This window comes from Rutidosis leptorrhynchoides, unplaced genomic scaffold (genome assembly GCF_046630445.1).
Source record: "Rutidosis leptorrhynchoides isolate AG116_Rl617_1_P2 unplaced genomic scaffold, CSIRO_AGI_Rlap_v1 contig41, whole genome shotgun sequence".
Taxonomy (NCBI): domain Eukaryota; kingdom Viridiplantae; phylum Streptophyta; class Magnoliopsida; order Asterales; family Asteraceae; genus Rutidosis; species Rutidosis leptorrhynchoides.
The window spans coordinates 26,330-43,358 of record NW_027266642.1 but is presented as its reverse complement, the minus strand read 5'-3'; the positions used below and the strand labels follow the sequence as shown (position 1 = coordinate 43,358).

General features: G+C 37.8%; 3 pseudogenes; 1 reads left to right on the top strand and 2 right to left on the bottom strand.

Annotated features, from left to right (window-relative positions):
- Nucleotides 1-1,200: 1,200 nt before the first annotated feature.
- Nucleotides 1,201-4,234, top strand: LOC139883513 (uncharacterized; annotated as a pseudogene).
- A 1,051-nt stretch (nucleotides 4,235-5,285) lies between these two features.
- LOC139883512 (deSI-like protein At4g17486) lies at nucleotides 5,286-6,738 on the bottom strand (annotated as a pseudogene).
- Nucleotides 6,739-7,601: 863 nt separating this feature from the next.
- Nucleotides 7,602-9,120, bottom strand: LOC139883511 (uncharacterized; annotated as a pseudogene).
- Nucleotides 9,121-17,029: the final 7,909 nt, after the last annotated feature.

Below are 17,029 nucleotides of genomic sequence, written 5' to 3'. Positions count from 1 at the left end.
AGAACCTTCGTGACAACACAAACCCCATATGTTTTTTCTTGCACAATACCCATCGATAACCAAAGCAAAACTATGAACAATCAAGACCATTGAAAGTTCCATTCAATTTAGCTAAAGCGCCTATTGAGAATTCTATTATAAACATTCCATTTAACACAAAGAATTGGAGGAGGTATCTGATTACAATCAAAGAAAATCAAGGTAATATATCCTTAACACTAAAAACTCTAAAAAATCACGAGGTTACAAATAGCAGCATGAATGTTCAACCAAATCATTAGCTCTTCAACACCGGACAAAACGGACAAAGAGAAACTAGTCTAAAAAACAGCTGTAATCTAACAATTCATATGCCCAATGCATATATATTAATATTCCTTCACGTTAGGCAAATAAATTCAAAACATTGAGATAAAATACCACAAAATTCCTAATTTTCATTACTTTTAATTATGTAATAACAACTTCAAATAGCAAAAACGAGAAAAGCAGAGACTAATTTAGCATATCTCAAAATCGAATTGTGGTTTCAAATTGTCTTCTAAAAGTACCCAATCGGTTTTGAAATGAGAAGTTATCGTGATGTCAGAGAGAAACAAAAAGAAGTTTGTTTTGTATTTTGAAAGAGTGACATGTAATTATTTTAATGTTAAAGGGTAGAGATGACCCAAATACTTTAAGAATGAGGGTATTAATGTCCGTTTAATATATTCTATGAATGAAACCGCGCCCGTTGAGAAGTGAGCTTTCGATGAAATTTGAGAAATAACAATAACTTTTAAAAATCCACTTTTCCTTGATGGGCTTTTTACGAAAGGAGTTGTTTTTTTTTTGCCAGACATGTTTTTCAATTTAATTAAAAACCCTAAAAGTAAAAACAAACAGGACCTTAGCGAAATAACTTAGGGCCTGTTCAGTTGAGCCAATTTTTTGAATTATTTTTGAAAATTTTTCATTTTTCACAAAATTCTCATTTTTTCTTGAAATTCATTCGGTTGACGATTTTTGTTTTCGTTTTCTTTGAGAATTTTCACAAATTTTTTTGAAAAATGAGAGAGTCAAATTTGAAATTTTCAAAATATTCAAGGGACTGGAATGAAAGAAATGAAAACGTCAGGGGACAAAGTGTAATAAAAAAAAATTTGCAGATCTGCTTGTCTCTCTCCTTGGCTCTCGTTCGGCAGCGTTCGGTTCACGCCTATGGGTTTTGCAGGAAATCTACTTCGCAGCGGCAATGGTCAAGCGACTGTAAGTCAGTCGTCCTTCTCCTCTCTTCTCGTTGGTTGTTTGTTTCATTCGGTTTTGGGTTCGCTGGAACTTGGTCAGTTCTTGGCTGGCTCTACGGGTCTTTGGTTTTACGGCGGCGAAGGGTGGTGGTTCGGCTCCTCCTCCGATGCGAATGGCTTAGCCATCATTATTCTTCTCGTTTTGCGTTGGATTTCGGCCGATTTGGAAGAATCAAGCGACGATAAGAGGAGGAAGACGATGGAGAAGAAGTCGAGGATGACGACGGCCAGAGTGATGATGATGGCAATCAGAGTGACGACGACGACAGCCAGAATGACGAGGATGACGACGACCGGTATGGAAGATCCAATTTTGACTTTCAAAATTAGGGATTTTAACTTTTAAAAAAAGAAAAATTTGTACACTCAACAAATTTTACACAAATTAAAAAATAAAATAGAAATTAAAAAGAACAATAATTTTTAAAAAAACGTAAAGAAAACGAGAATACTCGTTACTAAAGAGGCCTTTTATCTTATGATATTTGGCTCTATGCTAGTTAGGTAGATGATAAAAAATGATGTTAAAGTTCTCTTAAGCCTACTGTACTGCTTACCTGGTCTCCGATTGGAACATAATAATGGCCACATCTTATCTTGACACGTGTCAACGCTTCACGTGTCCGAAACAAAATATCGACGGCCTTTAAACATTTTGATTTTAACAACAGAACTTCCCGACAAAATACCGTAGTATGCAATGCCTTCCGCCTGAAAAAAAAAAAACGACAAAAACCCCCAACATACAAAAAAGAACGTCGCTGGCTGCTGGTGTTTGAGAGTCAGATCGTCAAGTTTAGTTGACCTCCTCCGGTTCTCCGCATCCAGGTTAGCCTGATTTACCCTTTTCAGTATTGGTGTAGTTGCAATATGTATGGTTGGTTGCTTCTAATTTCCCAAATGGTTTCTTACACTCGACATTGAACTGCTATGATCTTGATCAAGCTCCAATGTTTAATTGTGGCTTTTGCAATCGAACCCAGAAAACAATATTACGAGTTTCTAAAGACCATTATTAAGATATAAAAATCTCAACTTGTGTTACCAAATTATCAACAGAGCCATCAATTCTTGACTTTTTAGTGTTGTGGTTGCGATTCCCCGATTATATTTCTATGTAGTTTCTGAAAGAAATTGTCTTTTCATATCTGTTGAACTCAGTATTGTTCGTTTTCTCATAGTTAACTCAAGTGAAGACACTAAAATTATAGTCCTTTCATCTTTTCAGGACCTCTTTTTTCACCTGCTCATCTTTTAATGTCTTCGGGTTGGTACATCTCCTTTTCTCCATCCTTCTTTATCTGCCGAATTTTATTTAATTGAATCAAGGCTATTGATTCCGTTGCAAAGTTCATGCCTTTTCTTCTTTTTCTTCTTCTTTTTCTTCTTATTCTATGATAATTTCTAATCATGTCTTCCGCTGCCTCTCATATTCTTTATTGATATACGCTTTCTCTTGATTATATTCTTCTGGTGCAGCTGCTAGAAGAACATTGGAGTTTGGAAGGACCCATGTGGTCAGGCCCAAAGGTAAACACCTAGCCACTGTCGTTTGGCTTCATGGTCTTGGAGACAATGGCTCGAGGTAATAACTTTATTTATCCACTCCTTTCCTTATATTGAAATTTAATTAGAATGCACGGTTGAGTTAATGTTGTTTATGCTTTCTTCGTGCTTTCAGCTGGTCCCAGCTCTTGGAGACCCTCCCTCTTCCTAATGTAAGGAACTTTGAATTCCCCCACTTGCTTCTGTTGCAATACTGTGTCCAAGAGTTAAATTTTCCGTCATTTATTTTGTGATTTGTTAAATGTCTCTAATTTTTTTGAATGTAGATTAAATGGATCTGCCCCACTGCCCCCACTCAACCAATAACTGTGTTTGGTGGCTTTCCTTCCACTGCTTGTGAGTGTTGTCTTACCGAATCTTATCTGATTATCACGTTATAATCATTTGACAATAATCAGTGTAATGGACTGTTGAGATGCTTATGTTGTAATATCTGACTTATGAAGGCAATTTAATTCAGGGTTTGATGTGGAGAACTTTTCCGAAGATGCTGCTGATGATATTGAAGGTCTGGACGCTGCCGCGACACATGTTGCCAATTTAATGTCAAGCGAAATGTTGCCAATTTAATGTCAAGCGAACCTTCTGAAAGTAAGTTTCCTCATATCCATTCTTGCAAACTCTATCAGATATGCTTTTGAGTAATATTTCCATTTAATAATTTTCTGTTTGCAGTTAAACTTGGTGTCGGAGGCTTCAGTATGGGGGCAGCAACCTCCTTATATTCAGCAATCTGCTTTGCTCAAGGAAAATTTGGGAATAACAATAATTACTCAACCAATTTAGCTGCAGTTGTTGGACTTAGTGGCTGGCTCCCATGCTCCAAGTTAGTGGTTATCATTTCTACTTCTTCTACATGCCGTTATTTCTTGCCCTTTGTTTGGTAAACATTATATTCTTTTGCAGAACCTTGCAAATCGGAAATGAAAGTACATCCCGTGCTGGAAACTTACCCGTTTTGCTATGCCACGGCAAAGGTATCGATATCTTTAATATCCACTTATCCAGTGTTTTAAAATGTGGTTAGTGGTTATCGTGAAGTGATTTTTGGTAATCTTGTTGGTGGCAGTTGATGACGTAGTTCCTTATAAATGGGGCGAGAAATCTTCGCAGAAGTTGAGTGCAAATGGATTTCAGGATGTCACATTCAAATCCTATAATGGGTATGTAAATGGAAACTCCAAAGTAGCTATTATTTTCATGAAATTTACTAATGCTTTTTGGATGATTAGTTTTTACTCCGAGACTTTATAAACTAAGTACGAATAATGCTTTTCTGAAAATGTAGGCTTGGGCATTACACGAACCCTGAAGAGATGGATGAGGTCTGTGCTTGGCTAACTTCAAAGTTGGGGCTCGACGGCAGCAGCTCTTCCCAATAGCTTTTAGTTTCTCTCAGTAGTAAAGTGATGAACAAAATTTAAGTAGCTGAAATATACATGCATTGGTTGGTGAATACGCTATAATTAAGTATTTGAATTTATTGTATTTGCCTATTGGTGAATAACCTTGGACCGAACATAGGTGGTGTGGATGTTACATCAAATAATACTCATTTTCCGGTAGAAACAGATGATTATCCTCATAATTTGCTGGTTTTTGTTGCTGCATTTAATCTGCTAATCTAGAGTTATAAACTCGAATGGTGCATGTTAAGGTAACTAACACTTCGAGAAAAATACATATAGCAAACGGAAATTCCTGTTTCAGCACAAGATCAAAACCGTTTCAAAATGTTCCACACAAATAAATTATTGCCGATTAGAGCTCGGCTCAAAGGTTGAGGGATTACCTCCTACATGAGGTCATTAAAAGAAATAGATTATCGGTCTCAAATTCGAAAAGGATTTATTAGTTTCTGTTTCATGTCTCTGGAAAAATTCTTGGGTTGAAACTTTAGTTACACGAATCATCTATCGTCAAGCGTGTATGTAAAAATCCTCCTTTTTAATGATTGAGCAAAATTTTAAAAATATACACATATCCAATTAGTGAATATGATGACTATTTTAGTTCCTTCCCTTTCCAATTTTCGGTTCTATTCAGTTTCTTGTTTCTTTCAATCTACCTCAACATTTTTCCTTTCAGTTTTGTGTCTATTCCATTTCTAATTAGAAACAGAATTAACTCGTTTCAACTCCTGTTTCTAATTCACCGAATTCTTGAAGTGAAAGAGGGGACCTGGTTAACATCATCCCACAAAAAGTATAAACCAATGTGAGCAAAAGCACAAAAGCCTACTTATATTCTTCTCAGCGCAAACAATGAAACAATGGGGTATGAAATCAAAACTGAAAAAAGAAACAAAATGTCGAAAAATCGAACATTTTGAATAAAATTGCAACATGAAATGGAAGACATGTACCCATGATTCGTGCTTGAAACTTTTCGTTACCAGCCACTGGGGACAAGTGCTTCGTCGGACAAACATTCTCAAACAAGCTCGCGATTTACGAATGACACTGAAAAAAATTCACTCTCCTTTTGTATTTCTTTCACAAAAGACACATCTCCATTTTCAGCTGGGAAGACAGTAAGTGCCTCTCTTGATCAGTGTCTGATATTGAAGTAGACTCACGAGGAGTTGCGCTTGAAACCGACTCACTTCCATCTTCTGCATACCCAAAATTCCATTAACAAAACATTGGATGAGTGTGGCCTTTTCAGACGCACAGAATCAACTAGGGAATAAAAAAAAGGGATCCCTACCAACACATTCATGGTATTCGGGAAGCTGCTTAACGGTAGTTACTTGTAGGCTTTCCGGGAGCAGACAACTGCAAACAGAACCTGAACACAAGATGGAAATTTTAGTTTTTACATTCACTCTTGGCATTCGGAATCTGTGAAATCGAACTCAGCTTTAAATGATAAACAGGAGATGGAAAATTTCATTTTTGTGATAAAAATTCCTTCTCCACAACTTAAAAATATGTACATTAGGACAAGTGTGATTCGCCGAAGCACAGAGATGACTATAATAACACTAATGAGAAAAAAAGGTTGATTTTTGTGTGCAAGAATTAACAGTCCGAACTCTCAAGTGTACATGAAAGTCAACTGTGAACATAAGAAAGGTAATCCCTTTTCAATACTGGCAAGCTAATGAACTCAAATCACTCTTTTACAGCACAGGACACTTCAATGGCATCTACCAATGGAGAAAACAAGCTAGAAATATAGAGGAAACAGATTAAATCTTGTGAATAGTCCAGAATAGAGTACCTAGATGTGCAAGGCGATTCACCCAACCGGGGATACGTTTGCCCGTTAATCTCCATGAGACATCATCTGTAAATGGTTGCAATTCTTGTTGATAAGGTGGTAGGTATCTCCATGGTACTCAGCAGCTAAATTCTCGATGAAATTTTGGAATTCTGATGGAGGCATTCTTATACGGCCCAAAGGGAGAGAACGTCTGTAAACGAAACCAGGGCAAGTCCTTGGATCGACTTCAAATACTCCACTAACTGGGAAGTCATGAGCTCCAATCCATACTCTTTACCATGAACTGTTTGAAATATATTCAATTAGACAATAATTCACATCTCAAACTCTTCACTTTGATGGTTATAGTTTCCTACACACCTAAATCTAATACAGAATATGATATTCACAGGCATACCTTCCAAAGTTCCAATAAAAAATTATAGAATAATAATCAAGTTAAGAACTTTAGCTCCAAAATCGGAAAGAGCAAACTTTATAACATAAACTTAGAGATTATTATACCTTCAATACCCGAGTGAAAAATGCCAACACCGAACCAAATTGTATAGCCATTAATGGGAGTGAGATCGTATACATGCAAAGTGACCTGGGTTTCGAAGCTCTCGTCTCCATCTCTGGCAAAGCTTGAACTTGAGCTAGCTTCGGCTGGACCCATTTGATTTCTTCCTCTCTTTTCAAAAAAAATATATATATAATTTTCTCGTACGTTTATTCTAATGAACCTATTAGTGGGGATTGAGATCTTGGGTTCTACAGATCCATCTCCGGCGAGAAAGAAAGAGAGGTGAGAGGCAGCAAGCATGTAACATGGGAAAGAAAGACAAGGCAGGTGGTCAGGCGAAGATGGATTTTAATTTGAATATGAAACATGATTGATTTATTTCTTATTCAATTTATTTATGGACCTTTTTTTTTTTTTTAAATTATTTAGAGAAAGGATGATAAGTTAATTATAGGTAGCGTCTTCAAGTCCAACTCTGACTATCTAAAAAGAGTCCTAACTCCCAAGTCCTAACTGAAATTTATCGTATTAATTTGTTTATATAAAAATTAATCAAAACAACATCATCACCTAAAAATTTTCAAAAAATTTAATCTTAAGTAATGAAATACACTAGCAGATAACAATAATTTGAAAATAATGAAATAAGCATTAATAATCTAATATGACCCGTAAATTGAAAGTTCCGAATCTCGTGGTAACATTTAAAAAAAAAAAATTTCAAAATTTAATCTTAAGAAATGAAATACAAACACGATAACAATAATTTAAAAATAATGAAACAAGCATTAATAATTTAACATGCACCATAAATTTAAAATTGAAAAATTTTCAACTGTTAAATATTTTTTTTATGAAGTCGGATAAATAACTTTGCCATTCATTCATTAACAAGAGCATATGCATTAAATAAAGTTTTGTATTGCCGATCCATTGATCTACTAGAAAATAAGGTGCGAGTGAGGTCCTTCTCCGCCACTGCCAGAAACAAACCAAAATCATCATTCCATTCATGGCTAATCTTCATCTGGAGTTGATGGTCGGTAGGTTCGGCGTCTAATAACTGAAAGTGGCTCATCATCATCAGAGGACTCGTTATTTCCATCATCTTCCCTGACAGAAGTTTCAGCTGTTTCTACATCATGGCTCTCCCCCCAAAGTCTGGGCGATCTCCGTCTGATACGTGTCGGTGCCCTGGTTCTCCTCGCAGGATTACTACTACCACCACTACCACTAGAAGAGCGAGTAGGCGGACCGACTCTTATGAAGAGGAGTACAGTAAGCCAGCTACCATTACTCATGGGCAATACATTCTCTACAGCTGCTGCTCCCCTTTCTTCTCCTCCAAACGAAGATTCAAGCGTGCTCAACAAGTCGCCGAGATCCCTCTGACGCTCCATCTATTCCAGTTTCGTGCTCTCTCCGGATCGGTATCCGACGGACGTACGGTTGGGTGCTCAATCCTTGCATGCCTTCTCAGATCTTTATATGTACCACTGAAATTACATGTCTCACAAGAACAGTTCCTTGCTTTGCGTTCATAAAATGACGAGCAGAATCCACCACAGTCCATTTCACAATATCCCCACGACACAGTGGACACAACATCTTTGCCTTCTCCTGATTTTCACAAAAGCTGGTTCGTGGAGTAGCAGGGTCTTCCTCACTTCTGTCATCTTCTTGCATCATATCATTAACTCCAGATTCTGAATTGTCTAATGTTAAAGTCTCCGAGATGGGTACCTGATCAGCTCCTCCTTCTTCAGGTGTTGTTTCTGTTTTCGAGGTTCTACAAATGATTTGCAGAACTGATCCAGGCAGTTGGAGTGGCGATGGCTAGTATCGCACATAATAAGGGCGACAACCCTTATCATGTGAAGAACATATGAGGAGAACAGCATTGTGAGGATGCTCCATGCAGACTGGACACCTAGAATCTTCCCATTCCTTAATGTTATCATCTGTTTCTAAAGGGATCTTTGAAGAGGATCTCGTTACACGACTAGAACTGCATGAGTAAGGAGATGCCTTGCACCTACCAAAGGACACAGATTTATCTCTTCTTTCCTTCGGCATGTCAAATATAAAGTCTATGTTCCTACAACAGAGCAGGAAATTATTCAACAACCAACATTTATTAAAAGTAAAAAGTTGAATAAGGTGTAACGGCAAACACAAGAAATAAAATGAAAGGCGGTACAATTTATGTAAACATCCATAGAAAAGATGCATTCAATAAGAACTAATAACAACATAAGACTTCACATCGAAAAGAGTCGCGTGGAAGTAGTTCCAAAAGGTCTATTTTGATAGCTTTTCCACAAGGCAGAAGAAGAGGCACAACTCTCACTTAGGAGATAGTTTAGAAGTGACGTAAACGACAAACAAGAACACGAGTTGTCCAATATATGCACACTACATTGTGTCGGAAAGGACTTGGCCCAGACAAGTAATGATTGCATCACATTTCCACTGCACAATTCTACCAAAGTTGACACGATACTGTCCATTAATGATTTCCTCAATAACCGTCATTGATATCCAAAGGCAACCATTAATGGACTATATCGTGCCAACTTTGGTAGAATCGTGCCACAGAAATGTGAAGCTATCATAACTTGCCTTGTGCAAGTCCTTTGCGACAAAATTTAATTTGCATCACTTATTAGACAATCTCATAAAAAACCATCTAAGATTCTCAACTGCATCACCTTTCACACAAGCTCTAGGTTAATGCTTGACAAATATTAAAGTGCAAAGTAAACTATAAGAATTGACAGAACATTAAAGAAGAACACGAATGAGATACGATAGCTGAAAATTATGAGATGGAAGAATCCAGATGAACAGCCATTCAGTCAACTGACAATGGGTAAAGGATATATTGTCCCTGATCTATGGCAATTAGGGAGGCTAGAAATCTATAAGCTTCAACATTCTAAACAGCGAGCGTAATTCGATAAGAAACATTATACTACATTTGGGACAAAAAGTTGAATCATCAGAAAATGCTCAGTGCAGACTATCAACTGGTAATGAAGTCAAACAAAAGAGATACCATAACACAAATATATATTCAATTTCCAGAACATGAACAAAATCAAAAAGCATAATTTTTTTTTTCCAAACGCGCTAACACAACAACAGAACTAAATAACGACAGCTCAAGAAAGCTTCCCGAATTTCTCACTTCAAAGAATCCTCCTTTTTGAAAACAAATCACCCAAAATAACAACGACCACATAAAATTAACAAGAGATTAATATTATACACACATGAACAACCCGATCACAATGGAAAAACGCAGACGTGAGAGTAGGGGTAAATGTTAGGGTTTCGGATCGGATTATTACCCAATATTATGACTTGGGCTCCTACTGGGGGAGAGGAAGAGTACAAAGGTGCGAGTCCTCGGTTTCGATTTTAAATTAAAATCCAATCGAACCCTAACTGATCTCGGAAGAGAGATTTCTTGAATCGAAGAAATGAAACAAAAGAGAAAAATTAGAGCCGTCTAGAGAGAGAGAGGAGATAGAAATGGCAGCGTTAACATTTATATGAGTCGGTTGATGACGTGGCATGTATCATTTCGAAATAATTTTTTTAAAATTTAAATTGATTTTCTCTACGGTCGGCGCCGTTTGTGATTTTTGCGGGTACGCTCTGTGTTGCACTACGCGCTCTTCACCGCGAAACACTGATTATACTATGGGATTATTACAAAACTGCTACTAAACCTTTCCAAAATTTCACTTTTTACCTGAACTTTCATTTCTTACGTTTCACTACTTGAACTTAACGTCCCTAATACACGTTACAACCACCGTTAAGAATATATGATATGCGGGTTGTGACGTAAAGTGTTAAGTCATGGCTCAATAATTAATGTATTTTCTTTTATGTGAGGTCATGATTCGATTCATATGAGATGAAATTCGTATATATATATATATAACTTCGTTATATTCATTCACCGTGATGACGTGGCGGTTGTTAATACAAAGAACACATATTTTCAGTTATATCTATTGATTAATTTGTAACAAATAACTACTACTATTATACGCGATGGTTGTGGGACGGGGAACCTCTATCTCTCCCACCATGAACCATTTCGCTGATGGACCAAACGAAAACAGTTTAGTGCCAACAACCTTCACATTTGGACTTGCACAAACAAGAACTTGCCTATCTCAACTATTCTACTCTCTTCATTTCAAATTATATGTTAATATAAACATAAATTTTTATTCAAATTATATGTAAATTTTGACAAGTTTAACGAACATTAATTATGTTTTTTCGATTATACCCTCACCACCTCCACCACCTTCACCCTCATGTCCTCAATGTACTCTCCTTCACCAACTTCACCAACTTCACCTACATATCCCACATGAGGGTATTTTAGTCTATACAATCACAATTATGTTGGAAAATGAACTAAAAAACATGTTTTATTGATTTGTGTAAAATCCCTTAAATTAGCACCTAATTTGAGACGGAAAGAGTAAATTCTAAATATATATCTACGAAGTACATATACAGACTACTTGAAGCACTATATATATATTTGTCTACTAAGTACGTAGTGAATACAAAATTGCTTCTTTCACTCTTTTAATAACTATATCAGCATAGCTAGGCACTTGCTGAAAAATGTTCTGATTTTTAATCTCCTGCCAGAATCATGCGCTCATTCCTTCTAACTTAAGCTGAAATGGACTTCCCTTATGACTTTCTTTGATTATATAATGAAAAAGAAGGAGAGACTGGAAATAGAAAATTATATTGAGAGAGAAGCTTAGTGGCAGTGCCAGAAATTGCTAGCAAATTTGATCATTGGGACATAGTCATGGATGGATCTGGGATCTAATTATTAGGACCGTCTAATAAATTTTTTAAACTATGGTCACAACTGACAGCATAATTTTTTTTTATCCAATACATTTTTTTTTATAATCAACAGAGCTTCATTCATTTAAAATGTCTGAATGGACCAAATCAACCACCTCAAAAAGTGAGCTGAGAGGTTGATGATGCTTACCATGCGGAAAAGTGCGCTGTAAGCAAAGCTTTGAACTTGGCGAGAAGGCTGACTGACCACAAGTTTGTAATTGAAGGAGATCGTCAACTCCTTGTACGTGAATTGCAGAAACCTGATCTGAAGTATATTAGTTGTGGTTTGCTAATCAAAGACATCAAAGCAGTTGCAAGAAATTTTGTCATTTGTGCGTTTTAATTTTGTTAAACATTCAGGAAATAAAGTAGTCGATTGTTTGGCGCATTTGTCTTTTAAATGTTGATTCTACTTCGTACTCTTGTAACTCTTGAAAGTGTATTCTGACTAAATTGGCGGATTATCGCAGCTATGCTAACGGTGACAAGTTAACACGAAATAATAAAAACACAGTGCAGAAAGTAAATAACACAGAATATGTTTACGCAGTTCGGATACACCTACTTTGCGGGTCCTAGCCCAGTGATATAACGAAAACTAGTAAAGTGCAAACATTTCCAAGACTGTGTTAACAGACTCCAAGTAACACAGGTTCGATTTTCACACAACTGACCGCTAGATTTCAAAGAGTTACAACACATACTGCCAATAGAACGAAAGTTTCAAATTGTCAAACTTTAAAAAAAAAAAAAACTTTCAGCAAAATGAAAGCTCCTTGTGAATTAGCTTCGAGCAATTTGAGCTTCCAAAACCAGCCTCTTTCTCCTCAGCCTATACTCCTGCTTCTTCAGAAACTGCACCATTTCTCTTGTCCAGGACCAAAGCTTCGGGGGTCAGAACATCATCTTCATCTGCAGCAGGATCAACTGCTCTTGCTTCATCCTCATCATCGTTGATGTCCATTACATGCTCCCCGTGCGTGAGTCTGGCGGTGAGCTTAAAAGTCTCTAGCTGGGTGAATTCCTCAGTTTCTTCAATTATCAGGTCCTGGTTGACTAGCAGAGTGAAGATAGCGGCTGGATAAGTATAGTTGCCATATTTCCTTGACTATCCAGCAAAAGATACTATCCTGTCATAGGCCAAGTCACCTAGAGCGAAGCCAATCTTGGTTCCGACTTTGAATAGCAATAAATCCAGCTTCTGGTTTACTGTGTTGGTGTGTCTACAGGGCATCCAGTTGGCCACATCTACCTTGTGAAGAGTTGAATAGAAAGCTGTCAGTTCAGTAGGTTTTAAAGCAGACCTACCACCATACCAGGTTTGCTTTCGGCCACCAGTTAGTTCAGAGGCTATTACATCGTAATCTTCTTCGCATCTCTCTTCTGGGTTCCAACACTCAAAGACTTCGGACAACAGTATGGGAGAGTTTTCGTAGAATTTGCCTCGGACATACACTCTTTGATAATTCGAAGAGTCGAATTGATCAACATCAGTAGGCATGTTGCAATAGAATTCTCTGACAACCTTTTCAACGTACTGGATGTTCCTAGTAGAGCTGATCCATAAATTCTCTTCAATCAGAAGCTCTTTCAGGTTGAACTCGTCAGCCTGATCTCTTTCTAGTACTTTCTTAGCTATGATCTTCTTTTCTGAGGCATATGGCCAAAAATTCCTAGCAGCTGCATTAACAAAGGTGCCTACCACAATTGGCTGCTCTTTCTAGGTTTGTGACGTGGAAGCTGGAGCAGATTTTGAGGATTTTAAAGCAGTCCTCTTCCTCTTCAAATTCTTCCTTCCCCTAGTGTTCACAGGTTCCTCAGCAATAGTTTCTTCATCTGGCCTTTCAGCGTTCACCTGCTCAGATTGGGAGATACTTTGTTGCTCCCCCTCAACTGTTGCATTAGCACCATCAGACTCTCCCTCAGTCCGAGCATCCCCTCGGCTGGAGTCTCCCCCTTAACTTGAGGGTTACCACAGACATCAACATTAACATTTTCCTAATCCTCTGTGGAAGTGGGATCTTCAGCAACTGTAGGCACACCAGTGCCTTCTTTCTCAATAGAATCTTCTTCAACAGACTCGCAATCCTTTCACGGCTAACCGACTTCTCAGATCCCAGATTTTAGTCATATCCTCAAAATTACCAGCATTCATACTCCTCCTACCCATTCTAAGCGAATCTGACTCAGTATTAGGAGAAGTAAAATTACTTACTGGAATAAGTCGATAGACCACCATAGCTGTTTCTGGATTTTCAACCACCATATCTTCTTCTCTTTCGTCGTTAGAATAGTACTTTAAGATATCTTCAGCAATCTGTTGTGAGAAAACCCTCCTTGGTGGTGACGGCGAGGATTCGGGAGACGAAATTGTAATCGGCGATGACGGGGTTGAGCGAGTACTTGATGATCTCGGCACAATCTTTGTGGAACGCTTTGTTCCAGTGGGTCTCCTTTAACCACCTCCTCTGGTTCTCGCCATTTTAGCAGATTGAGAGATTTCAGGTTAGGGTTTGAAGAATGTCGACGCTTAGGGTTTGAGGATTCAAGTATCATAGAAGAAAAATGTAGAAACAATACAGTTAATGAGTTTGCTTTTTGCTTCAGCTCTGCAACTTTCCTTTTTAGTTTTTAAAATTTTGTGGGAAGATCATCTGCTTTACGCCTAAAATCACGGGCCAATAACAAGGCCTCGTTTCCAATGGGTCAAACATACACTTCTGTGTTGCAGTGGGCCAACTAAATTTGCCCGACCCACCTTCTCAACTTTACTTCATCTGGCTGACTTTGGGCTCTTGCACAACTCATCGCATTTTTTCTTTTTACTGCATCCGGCTGTCTTTGGGCTTCAGCTCATTAAGCTTAAGTCTTCTTCTTCATGTAGAGCAAAACCACACTCTACTCTTCTTTTTGTATTTTTATATTTTCTTTGTTAAATAGAATAGACACAATAATAAAAATGGTATTTACAGGGGATGGAAGCACTTATCTCATGTTTCACGTAATGGAGCAAAGTCCAAGAGCTCCTCTTAAGAACTCAAGCGACTTGCATCTAGACTCTTTGTAAAGATGTCTGCCAATTGTTTTTCAGTTGAGATATATTCTAAGGCCACCTTCTTCTCTTCTACAAGCTCTCTAATAAAGTGGTGACGAACTTGGATGTGCTTCGTTTTGGAGTGCTGCACAGGATTTTTCAATATGCTTATCCCACTGGTATTGTCACAGTAGATTGTCAACACACCTTGCTCCAGGCCATATTCTTCCATCATTTGTTTCATCCAAAGCAACTGAGCACAACAAATGCTGGCTGAAATATATTCTGCCTTCAGTAGTGGATAATGACACTGAATTTTGCTTCTTGCTAAACAAAGACACTAGATTGCTCCCAAGATAGAAACAACCTCTTGATGTACTTCTCCGGTTATCTACACAGCCTACCATGTCAGCATCACTATATCCAGCTAGCACTCTATTTGTGTCTTTTGTATACCACAATCCTAAACCTGTTATTCCACAAACGTAACGCACGATTCTTTTCACAGCCTTAACATGTGACTGTTTTGGATATGCTTGGTATCTTGCACATACTCCTATACTGTAGCTTAAATCAGGTCTGCTAGCACATAAGTATAATAAGCTTCCAATCATACTTCTATAAAGTGTAGGATTAGCATCTTCCCCGTCAATGTCTTTGGACAAATGCTCATTTGTTCCCTTCGGAGTTCTCATAGGTTTGGCAGATTCTAACCCAAACTTCTTTATCAGATTCTTGGCATACTTTTTTCTGAGTGATAGACGTTCCATCCTTGCACTGCTTGATCTGAAAGCCTAAGAAATAGCTTCATTCACCTACCATACTCATTTCAAATTCGCTGGCCATGCTGTGAACAAACTTCTTTCTCTCCTTTTCGCTTGTTGAACCAAAGATAATATCATCAATATAAATCTGGGCTATAGTTAATTCTCTCCATGTGGATTTGAGAAACAGGTTTTATCAACTCCACCTCTTCTATAGTCCTATTGACACAGGTACATCGATAGCCTTTCATACCAAGTCCGTGGAGCTTGCTTAAGACCATATAGGGTTTTTGTCAACTTGTACACATGATCCGGATGAGCTAGATCAATAAAACCTTTAGGCTGCTCAACATACACTTCTTCATTTAAGTACCCATTAAGAAAGGCACTCTTGACATCCATTTGATATAGAGTGATGTTCCCATATGCAGCCACATCAATCAATAGCCTGATTGATTCAAGCCTAGCAACAGGAGCAAAAGTCTCATCGAAATCAACTCCTTCAACCTGTGTATATCCATGTGCAACCAGTCTTGCCTTATTTCTTGTGATATTTCCCTGCTCATCGGTTTTATTCTTGAATATCCACTTTGTACCAATGATATTGCAATGCTTAGCTCTAGGAACCAACTCCCACACTTTGTTCTTTTTGAATTGATCTAGTTCCTCTTGCATAGCAAGTATCCAGTGTTCATCTGTCAAAGCCTCGTCAACTTTTCTTTGGTTCAATTTCGAAGTATATGCAACATAATTCATCACATCTCTATAGTTCTTTTTTGGAACTCCTCTTGTTCTTCTTTCAGTGATGTCTCCAATTATGTTTTTAGTTGAATGATTCTTTTGAACTCGTATTGATGGGTACACATTCTGGTTTGTGACAGCAGGTATGGGTTCCTGAGTGTTCCTGGTATATGTGCTAAGAGGCCGATGCTCCACACTAGGTGTGTTTTCATTCCTGTTAACATCTTCCGACCCTAATGCCCCCACACTAGGTGTGTTATCATTAGACAGAAGTTGACCGAATCCAGACTCACCATCCTCTTGATTTTCCCATTTCAACCTGCATGTCATCAAACACAACATTGATTGATTCAATGATAGTATTTGATTTCTCAATAAAAATTCTATAACCTCTACTATTAACTGAATAGCCAACAAATACTCCCCTTTTACTTTTGGAGTCGAGTTTTTTCTAGGTTCTCTGTCCTTAACATGTAGCAGGGGCTACCGAATTCATGAAAGTATCCCACTGATGGCTTCTTCTTTCTCCATATTTCATAAGGAGTTTCCTTTGTGTGTGGTCTACAAAGACTTTATGTCTCCATCCAGTGTATAAGTGTTGTCAACTTGTCTCGTTCCAGTCATGACAACTGCCCCTTCAATATTGAACACCTTGCACCCATGCTTGTTGAACCTGATTTCACAATCTTCATTAGGACATGCTTTATCTTCAAGTCTGAAGAAACTGGTAGGCTTCCTTCTCCAACTATAGCATTAGAATTACCATCATCATATGTCACAGACCCCTGTTTCTTGTAGACAATATTCTTCAAAATTCTTTTTTCTCCAGTCATGTGCTGAGAGCAACCACTATCGAAATACCAACCGGCTACTCTTTTGGATGAATGTTTGCACATAAGGCCCTTCAATTCTCTCTTCTTCACCTAAATCTGTCGTTGGGAGTGATTGACACTATCAACCTTCTTCTTTGGATGCTTTCTTGAAAGATAAGTAATAAGTCTTCGAA